This window comes from Onthophagus taurus, chromosome 5 (assembly GCF_036711975.1).
Source record: "Onthophagus taurus isolate NC chromosome 5, IU_Otau_3.0, whole genome shotgun sequence".
Lineage (NCBI taxonomy): Eukaryota > Metazoa > Arthropoda > Insecta > Coleoptera > Scarabaeidae > Onthophagus > Onthophagus taurus.
In genome coordinates this window covers 12,037,028-12,064,132 of record NC_091970.1, presented here as the reverse complement: position 1 = coordinate 12,064,132, position 27,105 = coordinate 12,037,028, and the positions used below count along the sequence as shown (strand labels likewise).

At 31.8% G+C, this 27,105-nt stretch overlaps 1 long non-coding RNA gene across 3 annotated transcripts; it reads left to right on the top strand.

Annotated features, from left to right (window-relative positions):
* Window positions 1–477: 477 nt before the first annotated feature.
* Window positions 478–25,817, top strand: LOC139429782 (uncharacterized). 3 transcript variants are annotated; one of them, XR_011640364.1, is made up of 3 exons: window positions 478–587; window positions 658–979; window positions 25,646–25,817. It is a non-coding gene; the product is annotated as an uncharacterized lncRNA (long non-coding RNA). The 3 variants fall into 3 exon arrangements; XR_011640365.1 differs by lacking the exon at window positions 25,646–25,817 and adding an exon at window positions 11,526–11,650; XR_011640366.1 differs by lacking the exon at window positions 25,646–25,817 and adding an exon at window positions 11,520–11,650.
* Window positions 25,818–27,105: the final 1,288 nt, after the last annotated feature.

Below are 27,105 nucleotides of genomic sequence, written 5' to 3'. Positions count from 1 at the left end.
ACGATCTACACAGCCGTTCTCGGCACCAAAACATACTCCATCATGTTGTTTAAGCATGTTCTGAATCCTAAATTGATATCTCAAAAATTGAGTGCTCTATGATTTTTGAATAAATGTCCGCTGGAACAAATTTTTTTAGAAAAATTCGAATAACTCGAGAATTGCTGGTTCAAATTGCAAAAAGTAAAGTTATTTATAAACCTTCAAAACAGACAAATCCAAATATGTAAAAATATACAGGGTGTTCCATTTAAAAAAATAGAGTAGGTGGCGACTTCCGGTATAACCGGAAGTGCTAGAAATCTGAATAGACTGTGTAACTACGGATACGGATGGTCGCAAGGGAACGACCAAATGTAGTTAAAACGGAGTTAAATTTAACTCCGTATTTTTAACGGTGTACTCAATGACCAATGATTTATGGGAGGGAGTATCATTTAGAAATTGCGCAAAAACGGTTAGTTTTATCTCCAAATTAGACAGGAGGGGAGTTACATATGAAGCATACGGTAGGTACATAAGCGTATGTTGTGTCAACTACTAATCATTCATTAGTCATACCACAGCAAACTTCTGTCAGTTACCAGGTGTGTATAAACATATTTATAAAATAATTTTTATATTGCTACAAAGAACTAATATTTTTTACTTTTATAGAAAAGGATTGCAAAGTTAAACGGAAAAAGTTGAAAGACCAATTTGGCAAAACATACCCGAATTCAAATACTACAAAAGTTTGTTATTTCTAAAACAATAATTTACATCTCGTAGACATGCCCGACTCTAAACAAATAGTCTCCTACAATTCTCAGCCTACCAAGCGTACAGTCGCTTCGTGCATCAAGTCAGGAATTCCAGTTGCGTTGGAAAAAGTTATAGACAGAAAATATAACAATAACAATAAGCGGATTCAAACAACAATAACCGAGCGGGTCGTTATTAATTATCGTGGTGGAGCTTCTTCGAACAAATAGCAGTGGTAAGATTTCCTAATAATAAGTCAACAACAAATAATGATTACTTACTATCCGTGCCAAAAGTAAAGGCCCCTCATTTTAGAGATCGATATCTTCGCAACCGCTCGATAAAAACAATTGTGGCAAAGTTCGTTCTAATCATTGAACATTTCTACGTAACATAACTTTGAAAAACTGATAACGGGATCCGATAAACGCAATTGTATGACATATTTTTTAACCGCATTGTACCGTGTTTACCCAGCCGCACAATTTCTCAAATTTAAGAGGACAATGTGCGACCAATTTTCAGAGCACTGCGGGATTACTCGGGGTTTGATCTTGTTATATTTAGATGTGCTCTTGAAAGTTTACCTTTATGGGAGATTTACGATATTGATAATGTAGATGATAAGGTTTCTAATTTTTCGAATTTAATCACAACAATATTTGATTGGTTTGCACCTACTAAAATTCTCCGTTTCTCAAACCTATGCGAAGTTAGCCCCCAATTTTTCTAGCCCCCAATTAGATAGGATTTTACATGTATACTATTTTGATTATAACAAGAGAACCAGTCAACCGATTTCGATAAACAATGTCTCATTCGAAAGCTCAATCCTTGGCCAATACGAAAGTGGAAATGCCCGATTCGAAATCCCTTTCGAATTCCGCTAAAACGCCAAAATAATGCGAAGGTACACGAAAACAACACAAAAATGACCTTTTTTAAGTGGTGATAACTAGAGCTCGGATTTTTATGCAGTCAAATTATAGGAAATATGCGCATAAATATGCAAGCTTTTTATTCAAAATATGCAAAAAATATGCAAAAATATGTGGAAATATGCAAACATATACCTTTCTTATAGCTGTTATCAATCTATTTCTGCCACATTTTTGTATATGTTTTGCACTTTTCGCATGTTGTTCTATTTGGGACTTCCTCTCACACGTTATCTTAAAAAAGAATAATTAAATAAATTAACCATAGATACTCTAACAGAAAAAAAATTTAATTCTATAATATAGTTTTATTTAGTTTTAATTTAACAGTTTTCCATTTTTTTAACTCCTAGTATAAAATTTTGAGAATGGAAATTGAAAGTTCTTACTTGCTTTTTAAAATTTATTTTAACGGTACCAGTTTCGGGAAAAACTCAGTACCGAAACTGGTACCGTTAAAATAAATTTCAAAAAGCAAGTAAGAAGTTTCAATTTCCATTCTCAAAATTTGTAAACTTGCAACATGGATTTTCAAACTAACCTAGTGTAAAAGTCTATGAGAAATACAATTTCGGAACAAACCATTGGCAACTCCTCTGAAAACTCTAATTTTTAACTTAAATCTATGGCTAAAACGCTACGACATGATTTTTGGCTCAAGTTTTACAAAATAATTCCTCATTATTTAAATTTAGCTCGGGATAACTTTTTACCCACTGGGACACAAGACACGATATCACTTTAGGCATTGTTGTTATAGATTGGTAGATTAATGTTCACTCACACTGAACATAGCCACAGTAACTATGGTTGGGGATTTCCTTGAACTTAAACTCAACAGCGCTAGGGATTCCCCGCATGTTTCTGTTAATCGTTGTAAACGAGAAACCAACCCGTAATCAAAAATATCCTGTATTGTGCTTTAAACTAAAAGGTACGCGTATATTCGCATATTTAAAAATCACGCAGTCATTATATTTATTTTATTAAGCAACAATCAAAGGCCAAGTAAATAGTAATTGCCAAGTAATTGGCCAGTAAAAGGCCAATTTATGCAACAATCAAAAAAATTGTAAAAATATGCAAAATATGCAATTTTTTTATTGTACCATCTGCCTTATTTTTATCTAAATCGCCCAGCAACCAATTTTGAATACAATATAAGGATTTTGATTAAAACACAAAAAAATTAATTAATCAAATAAGTCATTGATCAATTTTAGTCATCAACATCTCGATCGAAAGTATGATCTACAATGAATACGAAGGCGGAAATGCCCGATTTCAAAATTTACTAATTACCTACGTACGGTTATTTAAATGACTCCACGTATCTACCGACTGGAAGTCTAGTCCCCAATACGAAAAAATTAATTTTGATTAAATTCGCTATAACTAAAGAACGGTTTGACCGATTTTAATGTTATATATATAAATTTCAACATGGCGATTGAATGTGCGCTTTGTTTTAAAAACATACAAAGAAATTCTGATTATATCGCTTGTCGCGGAAATTGTGGTCACAATTACCACCTAGAATGTGTACAAGTGAGTGTCGGAAAGTTCAACACCATGAAAGAAGACGGATCTATTAAAACATGGATCTGCTGTAATTGTACTAAAGATATAACCTCAAACTCGGATGAGTTGGAAGGAGAAAATCCGCTTTTTCAACAATTTAAGACATATATCGATAACATCAGTACCTATAGAATATCAAAATGAAACAAAAAAACCAACGCTATGACCATCAGGAGTACGTATCAACATAGAAGAACATGATGTATCTATAACAACTGCTCCTACTTTTACTAATTATATTAATACCATAACTACTACCAACGAATCAAACAATCCAATGATTTTCACAGTGATTCATCAGAACATTCAGAGTATTCGGAATAAAATTGATGAACTGCTTGTTTTCATAGAATCCTTAGATACCACTGTAAATGTAATAACTTTGACTGAACATTGGTTGAAAGCTGATGAAGTAATACTAGTGGATGGTTATAAAGTGGCTTCAACATTTTCAAGGGTAAATAATCAACATGGGGGCAGCTGTATACTAGTACGTAACGATCTCAAGTACACGGAGCTGATGAATATAAAAGACAAAAGTAAAGAATTTGTTATTGAATGTAGTGCTATAAAATTAAATGTACAAAAAGTAACGATTATCTGTATATACTGTAATGTTTTTCCAAATGGACTGCAAATAGTCCCTCTTCTTTTGAGAAGAATTATTTTAATGAAAACAACATTACTAAATTTTATAATAATTTGTTTTTTATTAAATTGAAAAAAAAATTAAATATTTAAACAGAATTGTCGAATTATCTCAGGGTTAAGGCAGGTTCTGGTAATACTGTCAAGACAAACATGTACAGGGTGGGCAAATTTGGGTGTTATTATAGGCTATCTCAGAAACTATAAGAGATACGAAAAAAGTAGGTGCCATGTCCCGGTCTCTTTTTTCGAGACTAAGCCAATCCCGCAAACACCAAACCTCTATCTTCTTTTGTTTTTAAGTTATAGCCAAAAAGACAAATTTTCGTGATTTTAAAAAATGCTCATATTTCGTTTATTTTTGAAATTAGAGAAATGGGGTTGATACGTTCTTAAGACACTTTTTTAAGTAGAATATACTGCCGTTGAAAAGTTTTAAATATACTTGATGATTTTTGAGATATAACACAAAGTTGTGTTTTTTTAAATACAAACTATACTTGATTATGATGTTAAAGAAAAGAGCATATTTTTAGCTTTCCAATGATGTATCGCATGTATGGTGTATTTGCAGAAAATAAGCGTTAATTTTCAATTCGAAAATAGTAAGCGCTAATGTTCAAAATTTTGATTATAGTAGGCGTGTCCGGACAGTAAATACTACCTAGTGGCTATAATATATGGTTTTGCACGAATATGACAGAATAAAGTTGGTTTTGTACCATTATTCAGGATAAGTTGGTTTTGTACCAACGAATAAAAACTTTGAATAGTTAATTTAAATTTCTCAGCATCTTATCCCTGACTTTGTTTACCAATAAAAAATGATTAGCATTTAAAGTTTGTTTATTAAAAATACAAGAAATGTATTAATTAATGAATAATTAAATATGGACAACTTCAGGAACTAAACAGTCATAAACTGTCATCTTCTTCTACTCAACTTACTGGTTGTAAGATTAGAACAGTTCGGTATCAATGAATGAAATCTTCGGTAGTATTTTCCCAGTTTTCCCCAAACATAAGATGTAGAAGTTTTTTGATATCAGCAATCTTTTCTTTTGAAATTGAGTGAGATAGAGGAAAATTAGGAATCATAAACTGGGAGCGGACTTTCGGAGAAACACCGTTTGAATGGGGATATGAAGACTTATGTATCATCTTCAAAGCGGACTCCAATATATTCTATATTTAATTTTATCGTTTTATTTAAAGATAATGCGGAACTTCTTAAACGGGAAACTTGTTTCGCAAAATTCATGAATGAAATGACAAGTAAACTCACGTTGCTATAGTAACTAAGTAGTATTTAGCGTTTTCCTCGCCTACTATAATTAAAAATTTGAATTTTAATCTTTAATATTTTAAAAATTGAAAAATAACGCTTATTTTCCGCAGAAACATCATGCGTGCGATACATCATTGGAAAGCTAAAAATATGCTCTTTTCAGTAATATCATAATAAAGTATAGTTTGTATTTAAAAAAATACAACTTTATGTTATATCTCAAAAATTCTACTCAAAAAAGTGTCTTAAGAATGCATTAACCCCATTTCTCTAATTTGAAAAATAAACGAAATATGAGCATTTTTTGAAATCACTAGAATTTGACTTTTTGGCGATAACTTAAAAACAAAAGAAGATAGAGATTTGGTCTTTACGCGATTGGATTAGTCTCGGAAAAAGAGACCGGGACATGGCACCTACTTTTTTTGTATCTCTTATAGTTTCTGAGATAGCCTATAATAACACCCAAATTTGCCCACCCTGTACACAACTTAAGGTGCAATCAAATTGAGATGTTGTCGACAAAATTAACAAAATATACTGATTATATAAATAAATATTCTAAATTAGTTGATTCGAAGTAATATTTATCAACTCAGATATGTATAACAACTCGTCAAATATTAAATTAATTAGGAAATTTTAATAGTAATCTCAAAAATTATATTGAATTTATCAAGAACTTCTCTTATTGAAGGTAAGAAGAGTTTTTTTCTTTAAAAAATGTATCAACAAAAACAATAAATTATAAAAAAAAATAACTTAGCCAATTAGTTTCTATGGGAACCTTGGAGGTCAAACTCAGAATAATATTTTCTTCGTGACAGGTGATGGTTGGCTTCAGGATTGAGAACCAATTTTTCTCTTCACTAGTGATGATGGTTTCTACCAGAAACGGAACCAATTGCTTTACTTGATCAGGAGCGAATTTAATCGTTTCTTCGAAATTATTGAACAGGAACGGATATTCTTCTTTAATAGGAACAAGATGAATTGTTTTTTTTCAGAGTTAAACAGGAACGGATATATTTTTTTAAACTCGTTAACACGTTGATTTAAATAATTTTCAGCAGAGCAAAAAAAATGTGTGTGTTTCTTTAGACAACAGGAAGCACACTCTTTTTGTTGATAAATTCCGTTTTTCGGATGTTAAATTTCCAAATAACCTCTCCTGATTGGTTAAATTTATGGATTTGGAATTTGTGTCTTAGTTTTTTCAATGTAGCCAACTTTGACATTTGAAATGTCTCTAATTCAATTTGTCAAATTATTATTTAAATTTTTAAAATTATTTATAATTATGCGTGATATTTCGTAGTTTTGATGCTCTTTTAAAACAATTTTCAAATATCCATTCATTTTCTTCTGATCTCAACTATAAATTTTCCAATATGTTCAAACTAATTTTGTAAATTTTCATCCAAATTTCATTATTCCATACAAATATTAATTATTTTCTTTGTTAACCAAGTTAAGTTTATCGTTCTAATAAATAGGTATGATCCGGGTAGATAAAGATTTAAATAAATAATTTTGAAAAAATTAAATTGAGGTTATCTAATATCGAATCTTTAAAATTACTTCGCATCGACTTTACAAGTGATAGTTTAGGATTAGAACATTAAAGAACAATAAAATGTACCGAAATTCACTAGTGTATAGTATCTAACATTATTTTATAATTGTTTAAAAAAAACTCTTCTACGATCAATACGATAATCAAACAAGACTAAACTGCTGGTAATGGTTATTATTACAACACCGATCACCAAAATCGGATATAGAAGACTTTTTTTAACATTTTAGAGAACATACTATTAGAATGTTCACCGCAAACATTGAAAACTAAATTATTATTAACTGGTGATTTAAATATAAATCTAGAAAATAGAAATACTAATACTCTCAGATTGTTAGATATGCTTAACCGACACAATCTTAGACCAACTATCAACAAACCAACACGGATAACTGAATATTCCAGCTCACTTATTGACAATATTTATGTGAACATAGAAAGTTGTAACAGTGAAGTAATCATTTCAACTCTTTCCGATCATACAGCGCAGAAGATATCTTTTCCAATAACAACTATAGATGGCAACACACAAGTAAAAATGCTAAAAAAAACGTATATTTGGCAATACAATTCTCTCAGAAATACATGCTGAAATACATATAATTGATGGGAATTTTTTAAGTAGCTATAAAGAGACTGACGAGTTATATGACAAGTTCATAGATGTAATACATAATTGCATAATTAAAAAATCAGAGAAAAAGTTAATTAAAACCAATGTTAAATCGGCTACTAATAAATGGTTAACAAAAGAAATATAAAACAAAACGCGTGTGAAGCGTCAACTATATGAAGGAATGTTAATGGGTAAAATTGATAAAGAATATTGCAATATTTACTCCCGACATGTTCGAAACGAAATAGCGATATCAAAAAGAACTGTTTTCACCAATTTTATAGAAACAGCTAAAAATAAAGTAAGGGCTACATGGAATACCATCAATACGCTCAGACAAAATAAGCAATCTGAAGATCTCGATTTATGTGATTTTCAACACAATTACAAAAGTAATAATGAACTGTTGAATGCAATAAATATTTGTTTTGCCAATATAGCGGTTGATAAAATGATTAATGTACAAGTACACAACACTATAAAAACAAATATCGACGTAAACAGATCATTTGCGTTTTATCTGACTGATCCTAGTGAAATAAAATCAGTCATAATGTCTTTAAATAATACGTCTGCAGTTGGTTACGACGAAGTTCCGATCTCTGTTCTAAAGCTTGCGTCGATTATCTTGCTGAACCTTTAAGTAGTATTATAAACCTGTCATTTGCTTCTGCAACTTATCCACACCACCTGAAAAGAACCTTAGTAAAGCCATTGTATAAAAAAGGTGACAAATCAGACTTTTCGAATTATAGGCCAATCGCTTTAATACCTAATGTTGCGAAGGTTTTTGAAAAGATAGTACTGATGAGACTTAAAAGCTACATTTACAAAAATCAAATACTGAATGAGTCACAAAATGGCTATATTGAGGGTAGATCTACAACCAGAGCAATTTTTCAGTTGATGGAAAAAATTCTAACTGGAATAAACAATAACGAACTTACCGGTTGCATAATGATGGATCTAACCAAAGCGTTTGATAGTGTTCGTCACGACACCCTTTTAATGAAGATGGGAATTCGAGGTATTGCGCTAGAGTGGTTCAGATCTTACCTCTCAGACAGGGAACAGTGTGTTATCGCTTATGATCAAAAGGGAAATGAACTAGCATCAAAATGGGTACGGGTTCTACAATGAGTGCCGCAAGGATCGATATTATCAATGATCTTCCTGGAGTAATTGATGATTTACTAATATTATTCGCGGATGACTCTACTACAGTATCAACTGCGAAAACGAAACAGCAATTGTCAGCACAAATACAAAATAACCTCAGTTTACTGTATAACTGGTTTTCTAACAACAACCTTCAACTTAATATTGAAAAAACAAACATTATGATGATTGGGAGTGCTGCAGCGACCAACTGTGACATCAATTTGCAATTCAATGGCAAACAACTTACCCGTGCAGAAGAGGTGATGTTCTTGGGTGTTAAAATTGATGTGAATCTTTCATGGAAACAGCATATTAACGATTTAGCTATCAAGATAAATCGGGCGTGCTATGAATTGAGAACTATTTCGCGCGTAGTATCAGTGCAAGCGGCTACAAGTGCGTATTACGCATGTGTTGAGTCGCGACTGCGGTATGGGGTCATTTTCTGGGGTCATTCGGTTGATTTAAGTCGTATCTTCATAGCGCAGAAGAAATGTTTGAGAGCAGTTTTCGAACTTCAAATGATTCTTCAACCATCTACCTAATAGTTTGAAAATAAAGCCATCCACGGGATTCAAAAGCTATCTCAAACAACATCTTTTAGAACGAAACTTGTATTCGATAAATGATTTTTTTTCTGGAACCATTACAGTAGATTAAATCAGACTGTTTGAATATTATTTGACGTTTTCTGTGCATTTTTGTTAAGATGGAAATTAAGCTTATTATTATTGTTATTATCGCAAATGAAAAGCTTGCGTCTGGCTGAATGTAGAAGTTATAAACATTAAATTAACAAGGTGTATACACGCATAACATTGTATTACATGAAACTGTAAGTGCATTTTTCTCGAAACATCCTTTTTACATCTAGTAACACGATTCCTAAAAAACTACTCATTCGATTGACTTAAAATTTGAACTGCACTTTCAAATAGTATCTTTCTATCGTATGATCTATAGAGAAACTGATACGATATACACATGATTTCTTTTTGAGATAAACTTATCGATTTGAAGAACAAAATCGATTATCTTAATTTGACTAGGCGCCAATTTGCCAATAACATTTTTTTTGCTTAGTTCTATACCTTTTCAAGCACAAATAGGCACTAATCAGAATCAAAATGACATTAGTCAAAATCAAATTGGCAATGTCAATTTCAAATTGACATTAGTCAAAATCAAATTGACAATAATCAAAATTAAAATGGCATTAGTCAATATCAAATTGGCAATAAACAATACCATATTGGCATTAATCAACAAATTTAGCACTAATCAAAAGCGAATTGGCATTAAACAAAATCAAAATGACATTAGTCCATATCATATTGGCACCAAACAATATCAAGATGGCATGAAAATTAAATATATAAATCGGTGTCAAACAATTGTTAACTTATCGGTTATTGTCAAGTTTATGGTAATTTATTGCGAGATTTCAACTATTATATTCACACGAGATGCCTTATTTAAAGAAAAATGTTGCTGCAAATCTGAGGACACAGATTTGCGCTTTGTATAATGCCAATGGTGACTGGCGTAATCTTGCAAACGTACTACAGGTGCCAAAAAAGAACCGCGTATCGATGGGTTAACAACCAAGAACAACCGGAAAAGCGGCGAGGAGGTAAACGTAGAGCTAAAATAACTGATGAGCACCGTCAATTCATGGAACGTTCAGTCGAAGAAAATCCTAAAATTACACTTAAAGGACTGAGTGAAAAAATCCGTGAAGATTTTGCACTCAATGACTCCAACGAATGCGTTCGACAGCTTCTCAATGGATTGATGTATGATAATACGATAAATGTAGGATAATGGATGATGAAGACTGCTCGTAGAGAACCAGAGAACGCGAATAGTATTCAAACGAAAACAAGCAGGAGTATTTATGTAGAAAATTTATTGGATCTTCAAGCACAAAATATACCTATCATATACATGGACGAGACAAACTTTAATTTGTTCATATCGCGGACTCAGGGTCGTTCAAAAAAAGGGACTCGCTGCACAACAGTGTCTGCAGGTTGCAGAGGGTCGAATATTCACCTAATAGGATGCATTGGAAACATGGGGCTAATTCATTCCGAACTACGTCGGGGCTCTTTCAAGAAGCCGGAAGCAAATGAATTTGTGAGGCAATGCCTAAGAAGAGCGCAAGGCCTTTACCAAACTGGAGTTGTATTAGTTATTGATAATGCTCCATGCCACTCTACTATTGAAGAGGTTTTTGCAGAAAACGAATTTGAACACCACACACTTTTACGACTAAGTCCGTACAGCCCTATGTTTAATCCTATTGAACAAGCGTGGACTGCATTAAAAGCAGAAGTAAAAGCAGATATGGCTGTACAGCTAAATAACATCTTGGCTGGTGCTGACCGGGATGATCTGACTCAAACAGAATATCGAATGTAGAAATTAGAGAACACCGTTCATAATAATATGGACAAGATTACTGTTGCCAATTGCGCAATGTTTATTGCCCACATCCAACGATTTATCCCTTCTCCATTGAATATGCAAGATATAAATTTTTAAGAGTGTTATTTAAAACATAACGTTACCTACTTTCTTAAGTAATATAATTGTTATCTACTGTGTTTGTAAGTCAATAAAATGTTTTTGCCCATTTCATTTTATTTAATGCTGATATATAATTTTATTTCCATGTCAATTTAAAATTCATAAGTGCCAATACGATATGGACTAGTGTCATTTTGATTTTGTTTAATGCCGATTTGCTTTTGATTAATGCCAATATGATATTGTTTATTGCCAATTTGATATTGATTAATGCCATTTTAATTTTGATTAATGTCAATTTGATTTTGACTAATGCCAATTTGAAATTGACATTGCCAATATGATTTTGACTAATGTCATTTTGATTCTGATTAGTGCCAATTTAACACAAGTACCTACATATATAGAAAAAAACATAATTTGATTTTTGAGTTTCAGATCATTTCAAGGATGTCAACCAGCAACTTAGACAATCCACGTACCAACTTGGTTGAGAAACAATGTAAAGATTATTTTGTATAAACAATTCTTTTTAAATAAGTAAATATATCATGAAAACATAATATGCAAAAGATTAAATTGAAATACCACATAATTTGAACATAATTTAAAAAAGAGACTCCCCCATTAAAAAGTTTGAATTATACTAGTATTATTTGGAGTGGTTTACACTCAATTTCAAATTATTTCATGTTTTGACAATATTGATTAAAGCTTTATAATTTTTCAAGCACAAAATGCAAAAATTTATTGAATGGTACCGTTTTTCAAGCACAAATCCAAGGAGTAGCGTTCAAACGGTTTTTATCTGGAAAAATTACAAAGTTCAAATCGCGAATTTTCCCGATATGTTTTGATCAATTAATAAAATTGAAAACGACTCACCGAATTGATGTTGTTTTCTTTGGATTTTACTTCGAAGCTCAGCTGGAAAGAAACGATCAACTAATTTATTGTGACAAAAAAATGAATTAATACGATACCTTTTAACATCCATAAAATAGCAATCCCATGATGTCCTATATCACATCACTAATATCACCTAACACTTAGCATAAATATAGCACGCATTTATCACTTAATTTAAGTAATAAGTCTTTTTTTCTAAACTACTTTATCACCCTTAAATGCCCGCATATCAACTAAAATGCGTTATTAGCGAATCAACTTCCAAACATCCCCTCCTTAATTTATTGTGGGAAGAAGGAATACTGGAGGTGAATAAACATAAAATGTAAAGACGACGGGGCGAAGCGGTTTTAAATCGTTTTTTGGTTTTAAAACTCAACCTTTCAATAAAAAAATTACTCGTTTTCTCGAAACATTTCAAATAAAACTTACGTCATTTTACTAAAATAAAACGCACTAATCGAATTTCAATGTCCTGCAAAAGAAAGTCTATCCCCCAATATAAAAAAATTAATTTAAACTAAATCGACTATAACTAGAGAACGGTTTGACTGATTTTAATGTTTTACACTTAGTCACGAAAGTCTTCGTACAGGCTAGAAATTCGTATTTATGAACAAAATAATTATTTATTTATAACTGTTATGAAACATTTTACATATTAATAATGATTTAAAATTAAAATATATGCTTCTAGTAAGAATTAAAAAAGATAACAAACATAAATTACTTTTTCTGATCACGCGAAAGTGTTTGTACAACGAATTATTAACAAAATAATTGAAGAAAAATTCCTATTAAATAAATAACTAGTATCGTGTCGGTCCACCTTTCTGCTCTAAAACAGTTTTTAAACGGTTTTTCATCAACGATACTAAGTTTCTAGTAACATCGGGCGTAATATTCTCCCATTCTTTCAAAATCGCTTCTTTAAGGGAGGCTGTGCTCATTATCCTATTTTTTCTCACTCTTCTTTCAATTTCGTTCCATAAGTGTTCTATGGGATTTAGGTCAGGGGACTGAGGTGGGGAATTGAATTGCTTTGGAACATTATACAACAGCCATTCCTTAACTATCTTCGCTGAATGTTTAGGATCTGAAATATAGCTGAAATATCCATATCCTTCCTATATTTAGTTTATCAACGCTGGCACGCAAATTTTCCTTTAATACGTTAAGATAATAAAAATGGTCCATAATTCCATCAATAAAAACCAAATTCCCTACCCCAGCCGCCGCCATGCATCCCCAAACCATAATTGATCCACCATCGTGTTTCACAGTACACAGGAAAAAATTGTGTCGTGTAAAAATTTTAGAGTAGTTGGTAAAAAGAATTAGAGTAAAAATTGTAATATCACATGGTAAAAATAACTCTAATGTACACTATATTTAATATTAATATAGAGTTCATATCGGCAGTATACAAGAGAAAGTGACTAAGTCCACAGATAGTGGTTTTGAGTTATTAGTATTCTAATTTTTGCTTCTTATTATAAAATCAATTATTTTACGTGAGATTAGTTTATAATGATTTTTATAAATAATATAGTTTTTAGAATATGTATTTTAAATTAAAAAAGTCTACTGCATAGGTTTGTAATGGTTTCTATGAACAATGCAGATTCTAGAATATGTATTTAAACTTAAAAAAGACTATAATTAAACAAGTAGTAGTAACTAGTTTCAACTTCATAGGTCTTCATCACTATATTCATTGTGTGAGGGTTCTGGACACTTGTCTTTCATGGTATTCGATCGGAATTACCCCCTTACGGCAAAGTTGAATTAAATCGTTTTTCTTCTTGATCGATATAGGCAAGGGTTCAGTATAACATTTCTTTAACTCAGTTTCTTTTGGAATATTATTACTAGGCCTACCTTTTGCTTTGCCTTTAATGTTAAATATTTTATACTCTTCATCATAGTTGTATGTTGTATCGGAACATTATAAACTTTTTTTTCTCTTTTTCGTACCTTAATTGTTTGATCTTTAACCATTCTATTTTTTCTCCTCCTTCATCCCGAATTGTATTTTGTAGTACAGATGTATTGAGTGCTTTCAAGTCAATAATGTCACGGTAAGTCATTTGCTCTACAATGTAGGCACCAGAAGTTTTAATTTTGCCTCTCTTGGATCTTGCTAGTGTCATAATTGTCTTCCAATCATTAAGACAAAATACAGGAATGTATTTTTTTGCACTTTCAATGCATCGAATCGGCCTCCATGTGCGAGTGACCTTTTTCTAAAAAGTTGTGAGTAATAATCTCTATAGGTAACTGGTTGACTACAAACAACAAAAGAGCCGCAATGTATTTATTTCGGTTTTGGCCGCCACACGTGTCGCTAAAGTGACACTTCTTTGACAGTATCAGGTAAAGTTTTAAACCACTTCAATAAAGCTGTACCTATTTCACAACTTCCTCGTTGGCCATCAACTTCGGACCAAAGGTAACAATATCCCTTATTTGGTGGAGCTGCTTCATAAATTGCTAAATTGTATGCACATAGCTTTCGACTGTAGTAAAGAGGTGATACATCGGAGCATGGAATTTGCAGGACACTCTGTAAGTCAAAACTTACTGATACAAAAGTTTTGTCATGAATTGCTCTTTGTTTATCTAAATCTTTTGCTCTATTAGCATCATCCCTTCGCTTTATGTGAGAAAGAAATTCTTCTGATTTTTCAATAGATTTAGCTTCTTTAACACACAGCAAACATTGATCTTTCTTTGGATTGAAGAAAGATAAGTTATACTGCGTACAAAACACCCTCCTATATGTTATTGGAGAAACAAAATCCTTTTGATTGCTGATCTGTAAATCTTTGTACAATTCATACTTTTTAAGACTGGATAAGGTAGAGTCAAGATACTTCCGTGTAGTTCCACGTCTACAATAGTGTGATTCCATCACAGGAAATGATTCTATATGTCTCTTCACCTCATTCAAAATGACAGGTTTAGTCTTATTTCCTGGGAAACTTTTTCCTCGTCGATCTTGAATTGAATGATTTATTCCATTTGTGTCTATGTTCATTATAGCAGAATCAACCGGTCCATGACTTATCGACAAGGTTATTAAGTAAAAATTTTTACAAATTCTTTTCTTTTCTCCGTTTTTAACAAATGTATACATTTTAGAGACATTTTTTGCAGGTCTACTAGAGTCCCTCGTTCGTTTTCTTCGGCATTCAGAAGTTGCAACGGTATTAATTATAAAGTCCTTTTGTCTGTCATAGGATAGACTGTGATACTGTTTACAGATATCTTGTCGACGATCTGCAGGAAATACTTCTGTACATTTGTAGCGGCAATTGTCACAATTTACATTTCTAGGGGACTTTGCAGGCATTTGTTTGCCTTTAGTATTAATATACGCTAAACACGATTTTTTTAATAACTTGTTGTTCTCACGTTTTGTTCCTTGAGGATTTTTTATTACCCATCTGCGTTTTGCTATAACTTGCGTAGGATTTACTAGCGGTTCATTTATTATTAAAGTCGTAGGGCTTGTATTACTAGAATTAGTAGCAAATTCTACCGGAACATCCCTAAGATCATTAATAATTTCTTGTGCGTTGTTATAATAATTTTTCGAACAACTCATTTTGCCACTAAAATAAGGTATTATTACATTAGCTTATTATTTTTTAAAACTAAATATCCGAAAAACAAAATTATTGTAATACGTGTAGATAGTTACCAAAGATTAAGTCTAATAACATAGAACACAATTTTATTTTGATTTAAGTAATAATTATTGTTATGATAAACTGTTTAAACTTCAAACGTCACTCTGTTTTCCCTGTCTGTCACATCATATTTCTGTAGCTTTTCTCTCGTTTTTTTTTCGTTAAGCATAATGTATGGCTATCTTAATTTAAGACAAATCCTAGAGATAAAAATATTGACAAGAAAACATGACTAAGTCCACTTAGTCATTTTCTCCTGTACAGGTTTTTACAAAATGGACTTGGTCATTATGGAATTTGAAATTATAAGCATTATTATGGCATTTTTGGACTTGTTCATTTTTTCCAGAAAAATAATATTGAATTTCCGGTACATGAGCATTGAAACCTAAAAATCTAAAATTTTGGACTTGGTCACATTCTCTTGTATACCGACGATATATTATTCACTTAATAGAGTAGTTTTTACATTTCTCTAAAGGAGAGTTCTTTTTTACTTATGTTAGTGAAGTTATGTAATATATAAAACATTAAATTTTACACTATATAGACATGTACTTTTCCTTCGGGTACTTCGTAGGCACCGCACTATTTTGCTCGGGATTACTCGTCGGTACCACGTGATCAACATGTGGTGTGATACAGCTAAAATTTAACGATCATCTACTAAACGAGTCGGAACTCGATAGCGTCTCGAGACCTGATTTACGCGATATAAAAAGAAAGAACGATTATTTTAATTTTAATTATGTTTGCCAAAATAAAACATTCATGATGTGAAATTAGTGGAACTTCCGGAAGATTTTACATACGAGTTCCTTGTGAAGATTGGTAAGTATGTGCAACTATACATATAGGAAACTTAGAGAAGAGTCATTAGATGCAGTTTTGATGGTGACTCGGTGGAAACTTTAAAATGAATTAAGTATTATATATGTTATACAGGGTGGTTCAGTTTTTAATCGGGAAACTTTACTAGGACGTAGTACTTGCCAAAATAATAAAAGTTTTTGATATAAACATAGGGTCGCAACTCTTTTGTTTTCGAGCTTTTCAAAGTTAAACCAAAAATAGAATTTGAAATTTGCTGCTATTATAAAATTTTTTTTTTCTTTGTAGGTGGCTATGGAAGTTGTGCACTTACTAGGATCTAGTACTAACTAAATACCACCAATTAATTGAGATTTTCATAAGAAAAACCATAAATAAGGTACAAACTACGTTGTTTTAAACAATATTAAAAATTGATACTCTTGCTCAATAACCGTCAAAAATTATTAATAACCAGCAATAATTATGAGGATTCACTGTAAATGAAACTTACAAGTTCTCAGAGCCAACTTTTAGAATAATTTTAGCTAAACATGACGGCACATAGCGGTACATGGCACGGTATTTTATTTTTTTACACGGAAACTATTAACTTTAAGGAAAATACTAAAGAGACAAAAAAGTACCACAAAAGAATGAGCTTTACAACCCATATTTTTTTATGTTAATATTCCACAACGTTAAAAAGTTATTATAAAAAAAATCAAGGGGGTGATGAATTTCATCCCCTTAGAGGGCGCTGCGGAAGTTTAAGGTATGCTTGAAAATAAGGTCTTAACCAGTAATACATACGTACAAAGTTTCAAATTCTACGGTTTACTTACAGCCGAAATACAAAACAAAATGTAAATTTTTTTCTCAACTTTGATCGCTCATAGCTCGAAAATAAATGAGTTGCGACCCTATGTTTATATAAAAAATTTATGTTATTTTGGCAAGTACTACATCCTAGTAAAGTTTCCCGATTAAAAAGTGAACCACCCTGTATATGTATATAAACAGAATTTAATTTTTTTAAATTTAAGTTATAACAATATACAGGGTGATTCATTAGCTCTATGACAAACTTTGGCAGGTGAAAGGTGATGCGATTCTAAGGAAAAAATGTTATATGAATATGGGTCCGATTCATTTTGGTTAAAGAGTTACAAGCCTTAGAAAATTTTACACAGTTTAATAGGCAAATGAAAATGTAACATAAAAAATAAGTTTAAAAATTACAAAAATTGTTCGAAATGTTCGCCTTCAGCTTGAATGCACGCCTCACATCGACGAAGTAAAGATTTGCAACAATCGCAACAATAATTATGAAACACAAATACAGAGTTGGCTGTGATAACAAAACTGAGTTCTTTATGTCAAACATTTCAATTTACTCTATTCTGTGTGTTTCAAAGTTTATAATTGTCAGAGTTTTGATCGAAAACGAAAATGCATGTATTTACGACTGAAGAATATGCAGATATTATTTTTGTATACGGGCTTTGTAACGGAAACGCTCGGCAAGCAGCAAGAGAATACCTTCGTAGGTTTCCAAATAGACATCAACCTGCCCATACAGTGTTTAGTGCATCATTTCGCAGACTGAGAGAAACAAGTAACCCCGCTCCACTACATTCCGTTCGTCCCCATGATGTGAATGTACAAAATGAAGAACGTGTTATTGATTTAGTACTTGACGACCCTTCAATTAGTACTCGACGTATAGCCGAAGTTTTGTATGGCGTGTATTGAATCGAGAAATGTTACATCCGTTTCATCGCCAAAATGTTCAAGCATTACCTGGAGATACTGAGCAACGCTTAGCATTTTGCCACTGGATTATTCAGCAACATGCTCAAAATAATAACTTCATTTCCCAAGTTCTGTGGTCTGATGGAGCGTGTTTCACTAGGGACGGCATAAATAATTATCATAACGAACATGTGTGGTCCTTGCAAAATCCACATGCAATTAGACCAGGAAGATTTCAGCAACGGTTTAGTGTAAACGTTTGGGGTGGCATTTTTAACAATTCTTTGCTACCTGTAAGGGTGATAAATGAACGCTTAAATGCAAATATGTACAGAAATTTCTTGGGACATAACCTTTTCGATTTTATCGACGACGTACCACTTAACATCGTTCAAAATATGTGGTATCAGCACGATGGTGCACCACCACATCGAGGAAGAGAAGTCATCGCTTGGTTACATGAACATTTTCCAAACAAATGGATTGGCAATGGAGGTCCAGTAGTCTGGCCACCACGATCCCCAGATCTAAATCCGCTGGATTATTATTTCTGGGGACACATGAAGCAGCTTGTGTAGCATGTAGAAATTACTACCCGTCAGCAACTACGGACAGAATTCAAGATGCAGCTAATAGCATACGGAATAATCCAAATATCATACGTCGTGTGATAGAATCTTTACTTCGTCGATGTGAGGCGTGCATTCAAGCTGAAGGCGGACATTTCGAACAATTTTTGTAATTTTTAAACTTATTTTTTATGTTACATTTTCATTTGAATATTAAACTGTGTAAAATTTTCAAAGGCTTGTAACTCTTTAACCAAAATGAATCGGACCCATATTCATATAACATTTTTTCCTTAGAATCGCATCACCTTTCATTTGCCAAAGTTTGTCATAGAGCTAATGAATCACCCTGTATTACAAGTAAAAATAAAAAGAAATATTTTATAATTTTGATTTTTATTACAAACGTAAAACTTCCCTAAAAATATTCCACTTCCTATTAAAAATTAACACTAATAAGTGAAAGATACACACTATTTAGTGATATTTTGTCAATTAATAGAGTAAAATTAGAGCGAATTTTTAATAATTTACACTGATTAGATTAGAAATGTATCTAATTAGAGTCACGACAATATCTAGTTAGATTACATATAATACACTGTTATAGAGTAACGATTTTACACTATTTAATAAACACCATCTTCTCACTATTTAGTGTGAATTTTTAATCTATTCACCTACACTATACAGGATGGTCCGTTACTAATGGGACACAGAGCAACAGTGAATTCCTTACATATAATTATTACGATTTAACCCAATTTATCTTAGTCCAATTGTTAATAATAACGAAGATACAGATGGTTAAAGTTAATACTTTATTTTCGTTTTTCTTTAATAATTTCGTTGTCTCTTACATTATGAACATGAAAATTGGTACATTAGTATTTTTTTAGACGATAAATAATAAATTGGTATTAGTTTTGATTTCTTTTTCAGATGGCGCTGTCGACCTTAAAAAACCACCCTTAAAGCACTCATATCTTTTTCATCGTTAAAATTTTTACAACTCACATAACATAAAACAGTTTCTCAGACATTTTTACATAAATTTGGTATACCTATCAATATTCTCTAAAGTTCTCCGTTCCCGAGATAATCACTGTTTAAGCGCACATTGCAAAATTTCACTATGCTCAATAAACATTAGTTGGCGGTGAAAAAGTCTTTATTTACAATTGGACTAAGATAAATTGGGTTAAATCGTAAAATTATTACGATTTAATTCAATTTATCTTAGTCCAATTGTTAATAATAACGAAGATAGAGTTGGTTAAAGTTAATACTTTAATTTCGTTGTTTTTTTAATAATTTCGCTTTTTCTTAAATTATGAACATTAAAATTTTTATATTATTACTTTTTAAGATGATAAATGATAAATTAGTATAGTTCTGATCTATCTTTCAGATATAATTTAACTATCCACAAACATAAGTTGATGTTACAAAAATATTAACATAATTACTATATTAAAAATCGATTTTAATAACGACTATAATTTATTTAAACATTTTAATAATAATAACATCGAACAAAAAGAGGAAACAATAATAACAATTAAAATGAACTGCATTAGAGTAAGTGTTCAAAGTGACCACCGTTAGCTTCAATGCATTTTCCAATCCGTTTAGAAAATGATCTTCTTATGTTAAATAATATTTGTTCATTCCTAATGATATCCACTGCCTTTACAATTTTTTGCCACAGTTCCTCACGAGTTTCAGGATTGCCTTTGTAAACAAGGGATTTTACAAATCCCCATACGCAAAAATCCATAGGATTACAATCGGGACTTCGTGGTGGCCAAGTGTAATGACTACCTCGGCCAATCCATCTTCGTGAAAAATTCATATCGAGATAATCTCGCACTTGCCTGGAAAAATGGGGTGGTGCTCCATCTTGCATAAACCACATGACAGTCCAAATATTTAATGGTAACTCAGCCAACATATCGTCTACTTGGTTTTGCAAAAACTGTAAATAATTGTGGCCGTTCAAATTATTTGGTAATTCCCGCGGACCCACACCAAACATTTATTTTAAATTTATGTTGAAAATGCCGTTGCCGTGTCATGTGTGGGTTTTCAGTTTCCCAAACATGATAATTTTTAAAATTAAAAACCCCACTACGAGTGAATGTCGCCTCGTCAGTAAATAAAATGTTGGCAATAAACGATGGGTCAGAATTTTGCCGATTTTTGATAAAATTAGCAAATTCTAATAGTCTAGAGCTAACTTTTGGGTTGTTACTAACTCGTACTAAAACTTCATCTTCTTCATCAACGGAAATCTTTTTTGGACGACCTGTATTTCATTTAGGACGAAATGAACCAGTCTCACCTAAGCGGTCATACAAATTTTTAAATAACTTGTGATTTGGTTGTCTTCTGTTGGGGTATTTTAATAAATATCTTCTGCACGCTTCCCTTCCATTAAACTTTTCTTGAGCGTATATGCACACCATATCACGCATTTCCGTGTTAGAAAAAAAATTATGCCGGGGCATTATTTCAAAGTAACAAATACATTGATTACAATAATACTGAGCGTAAAATGAAACTGAATGTCAAACTGATTGTCTAGTGTTTGACTAAATAAAAACTTTGTCAACGCCAACTGATGTTACTGAGATATTAAATTTTGCAAAGTGCCCTTAAACAGTGATTATCTCGGGAACGGAGAACTTTAGAGAATATTGATAGGTATACCAAATTTATGTAAAAATGTCTGAGAAACTGTTTTATGTTATGTGAGTTGTAAAAATTTTAACGATGAAAAAGATATGACTACTTTAAGGGTGGTTTTTTAAGGTAGACAGCGCCATCTGAAAGATAAATCAAAACTAACACCAAATTATTATTTATTGTATTAAAAAATGATAATGTACCAATTTTCATGTTCATAATGTAAGAGACAACGAAATTATTAAAGAAAAACGAAAATAAAGTATTAACTTTAACCATCTGTATCTTCGTTGTTATTAACAATTGGACTAACATAAATTGGGTTAAATCGTAATAATTTAATGTAAGGAATTCACTGTTGCTCTGTGTCCCATTAGTAACGGACCATCCTGTATAGTGCAAAAAAATAACTCTAAATAAATTGGACCGATCTGAACCATGTTTTAGAGTTGATTTTTACTCTATATTTTTTCCTGTGTAGGTAAGAGATGCTCGAGTTTGAAGTCAGTATTCGGTTTTCTCCATATTTTACCCCGTCCATCCGATCCAAAAATATTAAATTTAGATTCATCACTAAACAATACCGTGTTTCCGCATATGTTTTCCATTAAAACCATGCTTCCGTAACAGCCGACGAATACATTCTGGGTGGATATCCTTTCGTGTTTCCTGTTTTCTTTAACGCATCAATTTCGCATCAATTTAAATTTGTATACTATTTCAATTTGTATACTCACTAGTATACAGGGTGTTTCGCATCAATTTAGAAACATCATGTATACTAGTGAGTTATTCGGAATTAAAGTCATAGAAGGGATAAGAATTGAAATTCGAAGTGCTACAACATTTGTATGATAATATCTTAAATACGCAGATATTCGTTATACCTCAATACTCATTTTTTATAATATAAAAATAGTAATATTATTACTCACTTTTTATTTATTTAATTTAAGTGTTATAGCTAATGGTTTGAATCCAAAAATAAATCTGTATTTTTTAAATATAGATAAATAACAAAAATTAAAAAATATTGGACCACTCAAAGTTGGTTCTTTTAATACTTTACGAATAATATTTCGTTTGTCCGGTGAGTTTAACTTCGAAGGGCGACCTGCCTGTTTATTACTCACATTATTATTAGTTTTGAAGTTTTTTATGATATATTGCACTGTAGATCGTGGTTTATTAACATGTTTTGAGATTGTGCTCAACGATTTCCCTTCGTTTTTGAATTTAACAATTAAATTTCTTAATTCTTCACTAGTTTCTTTTCTATGGGCGCTCATTGTAAATTGATGTTGTAAATGTGATGCAATTGTCGCACTGAACACGTCTTAACAAGTCAAAATTTACGATATACCAAAGTTAAACGAAGTGAACCGAAAATTAACAATCGGCAAATCATCATAATGAAGCAAGATCAGTGTCGTATCAGTGTACGAACATTTTCATGACATCAAAAAACGATATTTTTTTAACTTATTTATTTATTTAAATAGAATATACTTTATTTTGTCCATAAAACGTTATTAACTGTTTTATATTATACATTTCGATAACGAAATGTAGCAAAATTTATAAATAATCGATTATTTTGTTGTTTTTTCACCTGTACGAAGACTTTTGTGACTAAGTGTATATCTCAATCGACTTTGGGAGCTAGACTTCCAGTCGGCAGATTCACGGAATCATTTCAATAGCCGTACGCAGGTAATTAGTAAATTTTGAAATCGGGCATTTCCACCTTCGTATTCATTGTAGATCATACTTTCGATCGAGATGTTGATGGAAATCGGGCATTTTGTGATTTCGATAGAAGAAACTATGACGAATCGAATGACGTATAGATCTTGATCATCGGGTACATCGTTTACGAGTTATCACCACTTAAAAAAGGTCATTTTTGTGTTATTTTCGTGTACCTTCGCATTATTTTGACGTTTTATTCGAGTTGAAAGAGATTTCGAATCAGGCAATTACACTTTCGTATTGGCCAAGGATTGAGCTTTCGAATGAGACATTGTTTATCGAAATCGGTTGACTGGTTCTCTTGTTATAATCAAAATACTATACATGCAAAATCCTATCTAATTTGGGGCTAGAAAAATTGGGGGTTAACTTCGCATAGGTGTTTCTCAAAGCCTTCTGCTCCGTGGTTGACGGATAATCTAAAGCTTATGATGAGTATGAGAGATTCTGCTAAGAGACGATTCAAACGTACCCGTAATCCTGAACATTTTAATTATTATAAGCAATTGCGTAACCTCACTAATACGGCAGTTATTAATGAAAAGAAGTCGTACATTAATACAAGAATTCGGGCAACTAATCGGAATGAACTTTGGAAAGTGTTTAAAACTCTGAATATCCACTCGAAATCCAAAACTAACAGTGTCCCCGATTACCTCAAACGCGTTAATGATATTAATAATCATTTTGTCGATTCTATTCCTGCTATTGCACCCGATGTAAATCTTATCAATCGGTACATGACCTCGCGTCATAAAAATTTTTGATGCCAATAGTACACTCATTCCTGCAAAATCTGCTATGGATAGCAACATGTTACCTATTGCATAAAACCGAAGAGTCAGCAACAAACGGTTTGAAGAAGGTACAGTCGTGTTCACTGGAAATGCGCACTTAAGGTCAAGCGCTGTTGTGAGATCCGACATGCCGCTGGCTAAACGGGCTAAGCCGAGCGCACACGAAGCTCGTGGAGAAGGGACTTGTGGCGGTCCAGGTTAGCCAGCGGCATGTCGGATCTCATAACAGCGCTTGACCTTGACTGCGCATTTCCCGTGAACACGACTGTACAGCATTATTACTAAAATTATGATGAATTTACATTAAATAATAGGAATCAACAAATTACTTACGTCATGGATGAAGGTTTTATTATAGAACATCTGAATGAATATTTAAATGGTCAACTCTACTCCTTATTATCCTTTCGCTTTTGATTTCTTCAAAAATTTGTTCTTCATCTCCAATGTTGAAGAAATTATCCATGATGATTTTATCTAATGTTAATTATTAATAGTTTGTTATTTAAGTTTACATTATTTTTCTTATTTTAACTGAAATAGTAAAATGCTCGAATTTTATACGTCAGTATAAATCCTATTTGAGGTTAGGTATCCTCAGTTATCCCTTAGATAGCAACTTATCCGACACCCAATCCACGGGTTACAGATATTTCAAAAGTTATCCCTTGGATAGCGGTATCTATAAGATATATACAATGGTAGTAACCAATTTTTAAGCTATCTGATAGATAACGCTATCAGAGACTTTAACTATGAGTGGTAGTAGTGGGCCTAAGTGATAAAAAAATGTAGCAAAATAACGGAGAGTCCAATTTATGCCATCAATACCTCAAAATGTTCGTCTGGATCTCTACTTTCATGTTTATATAGCTACAGAAGCACACTATGCAAAATAAAAAATATACTGAACATGAACCGTTACTATTTTTTTAAATTTACGATTTTCCACATTTTTGGGTATATTTCGAAAACTGCACGTGATAGAGAAAAACTGAAGACAGTTTCAGAATCAGCACAACATTCTACGTTATAAAATAAATATCTAGTATCTAGTAAAAATGCTAGTTTATATAAAAAATGATAGATGGTGGTCAGATAAGGAACCACTTTTGGTTACACAGTTCGAGTGAAATTTATGATATGAATCTTTCTCATTATTTTAATAGCTTACACAATATTTTATTTGTTTAACTCGCTTTAAACAACAAGTTTAATAGTACTAGTTTCAAATAAAGTACCACCTCCTGTTGACGAATATGACTCGAACTTGATACAAATCTTAAGTTTTGTTACTAACAGCTACATACGAAATTCATTGCCGTAGCTTGTTGGGTTTTCGAGGTGTAAATATTGTCCTAAATTCGTGAAATTGACTACTGTGAGTCGTTTTCGACCTATTAAACCGCGAATTTCCGCGAAACTATGTCAAATATCAAGAAATAAGTTGAATGTTTTTTGTCAGATAGCTTTTTTAGAAAAAAAATCACGAAGACGTAAAAAATAAAAAACTTTACCTTTCCTTTTGGGCACGGATAGTAGATATAATTTCTAGTTTTTAATTGCATTTTAATACATTTTAGACGATATGATCTGGATTTGGAAAACGGCTAATTGTCGGCTATTATTAAATAAACCCGTTTTGTAATATAAATTATTAAACTTAATTAGGAAGCTTTGCCGTTTGTTGAACTAGCTTGAAAAAATTCCTGAAAAATTGTATTCTTGAAAAATGTTAATAAATTTTCACAAACATTTAAATGAGTTTAATTGGAGTGTTTTAGTCAGTTTTGTTAATTAGTTAATTTCAAAATACCTTTATAATCCCTATGAAAAGTTAATAATAACTTATATAATAATAAATTATTAACTTATAATAACTTACAAGTTTTCTTTAATAATTTTCACTGTCAATTACTCTAGTATTAATACTGTAGTATTAATTTAAGCAATAGCAAGATTATTAAAGAAAAACTAAAATAAAGTATAAACTTTACCCATCTGTATCTTCTGTATTATTGGACTAACATAAATTGGGTTAAATCGTAATAATTTAATATAAGGAATTCATTGTAGCTGTGTCCCATTAGTAACGGACCACTCTGTATAATAATTTAATGAATTTTCAATATTATTTTAGGAAATTCGAAGCGTTCAAAACATAAAATAACCAAGAAACTAATAATTTTATTTTTAATGTTTAATTATTTTTAATTAATTACTTTATGTAATTTTTTGTATCCAAAATCTCGAAAATAAAAGATGGGAAAAAAATTGTACCACGCCACTGAATTCTTAATAAAAAGTAGCCCATACAATGTTTTAATTCTACTATAATTATCTTTGGTAATAAGTGAGATATTTGCGTTATTCGTTTTAGAAATGTCTTCCCAAAAAACTTTTTCATCCCGGTCCGAATCGGAAAAGGATGAATTCAGGTCACAACGAAAACGTAGTCGACCCAAAAAAAACTCGCCAACCAAAAATAGGCCGGCAAAGAAACAAATATTGAGCGAAACAAATAAAGGATTTAAAATTCCACAAAACCCGTTAAATTCACAACCTCATACTGTACCGTAACTATACGAACTAATAAAAAACCAAAAGTTCCTGAACGTTTTAAACAAACAAAATTATACAATACTGTATTCTCCTTTAATACCTGTGAACCCTTGTCAAGAATTCAAATGTCTGATATCTGAATGTCTCTGAATTTTTAAAACAAAAAACGGATTCATTGTAAAATCTGAAAACAAAAAGGTAATCCTTTCAAACCTACGTCAAAAAAATATTATTAAAGACTTCAATATATCCACAATATATCAAAAAAAATCCTTCGGCCTCTTATTCAGCTGTTTTGTTATCGGTCGACTTAGAAATTCCTGATCAGGATATTAGTAACGTTCTCAATAGCACTGGAATCACACACAGATTTTGTAAGAGAATAACGTCTATACCATTTCCAGATCAATTTCGCAGTTATGAAATTCAATTGCAAACTTACGAAATTGGATTTCACACAAATGAAAATCATTTTTGCACT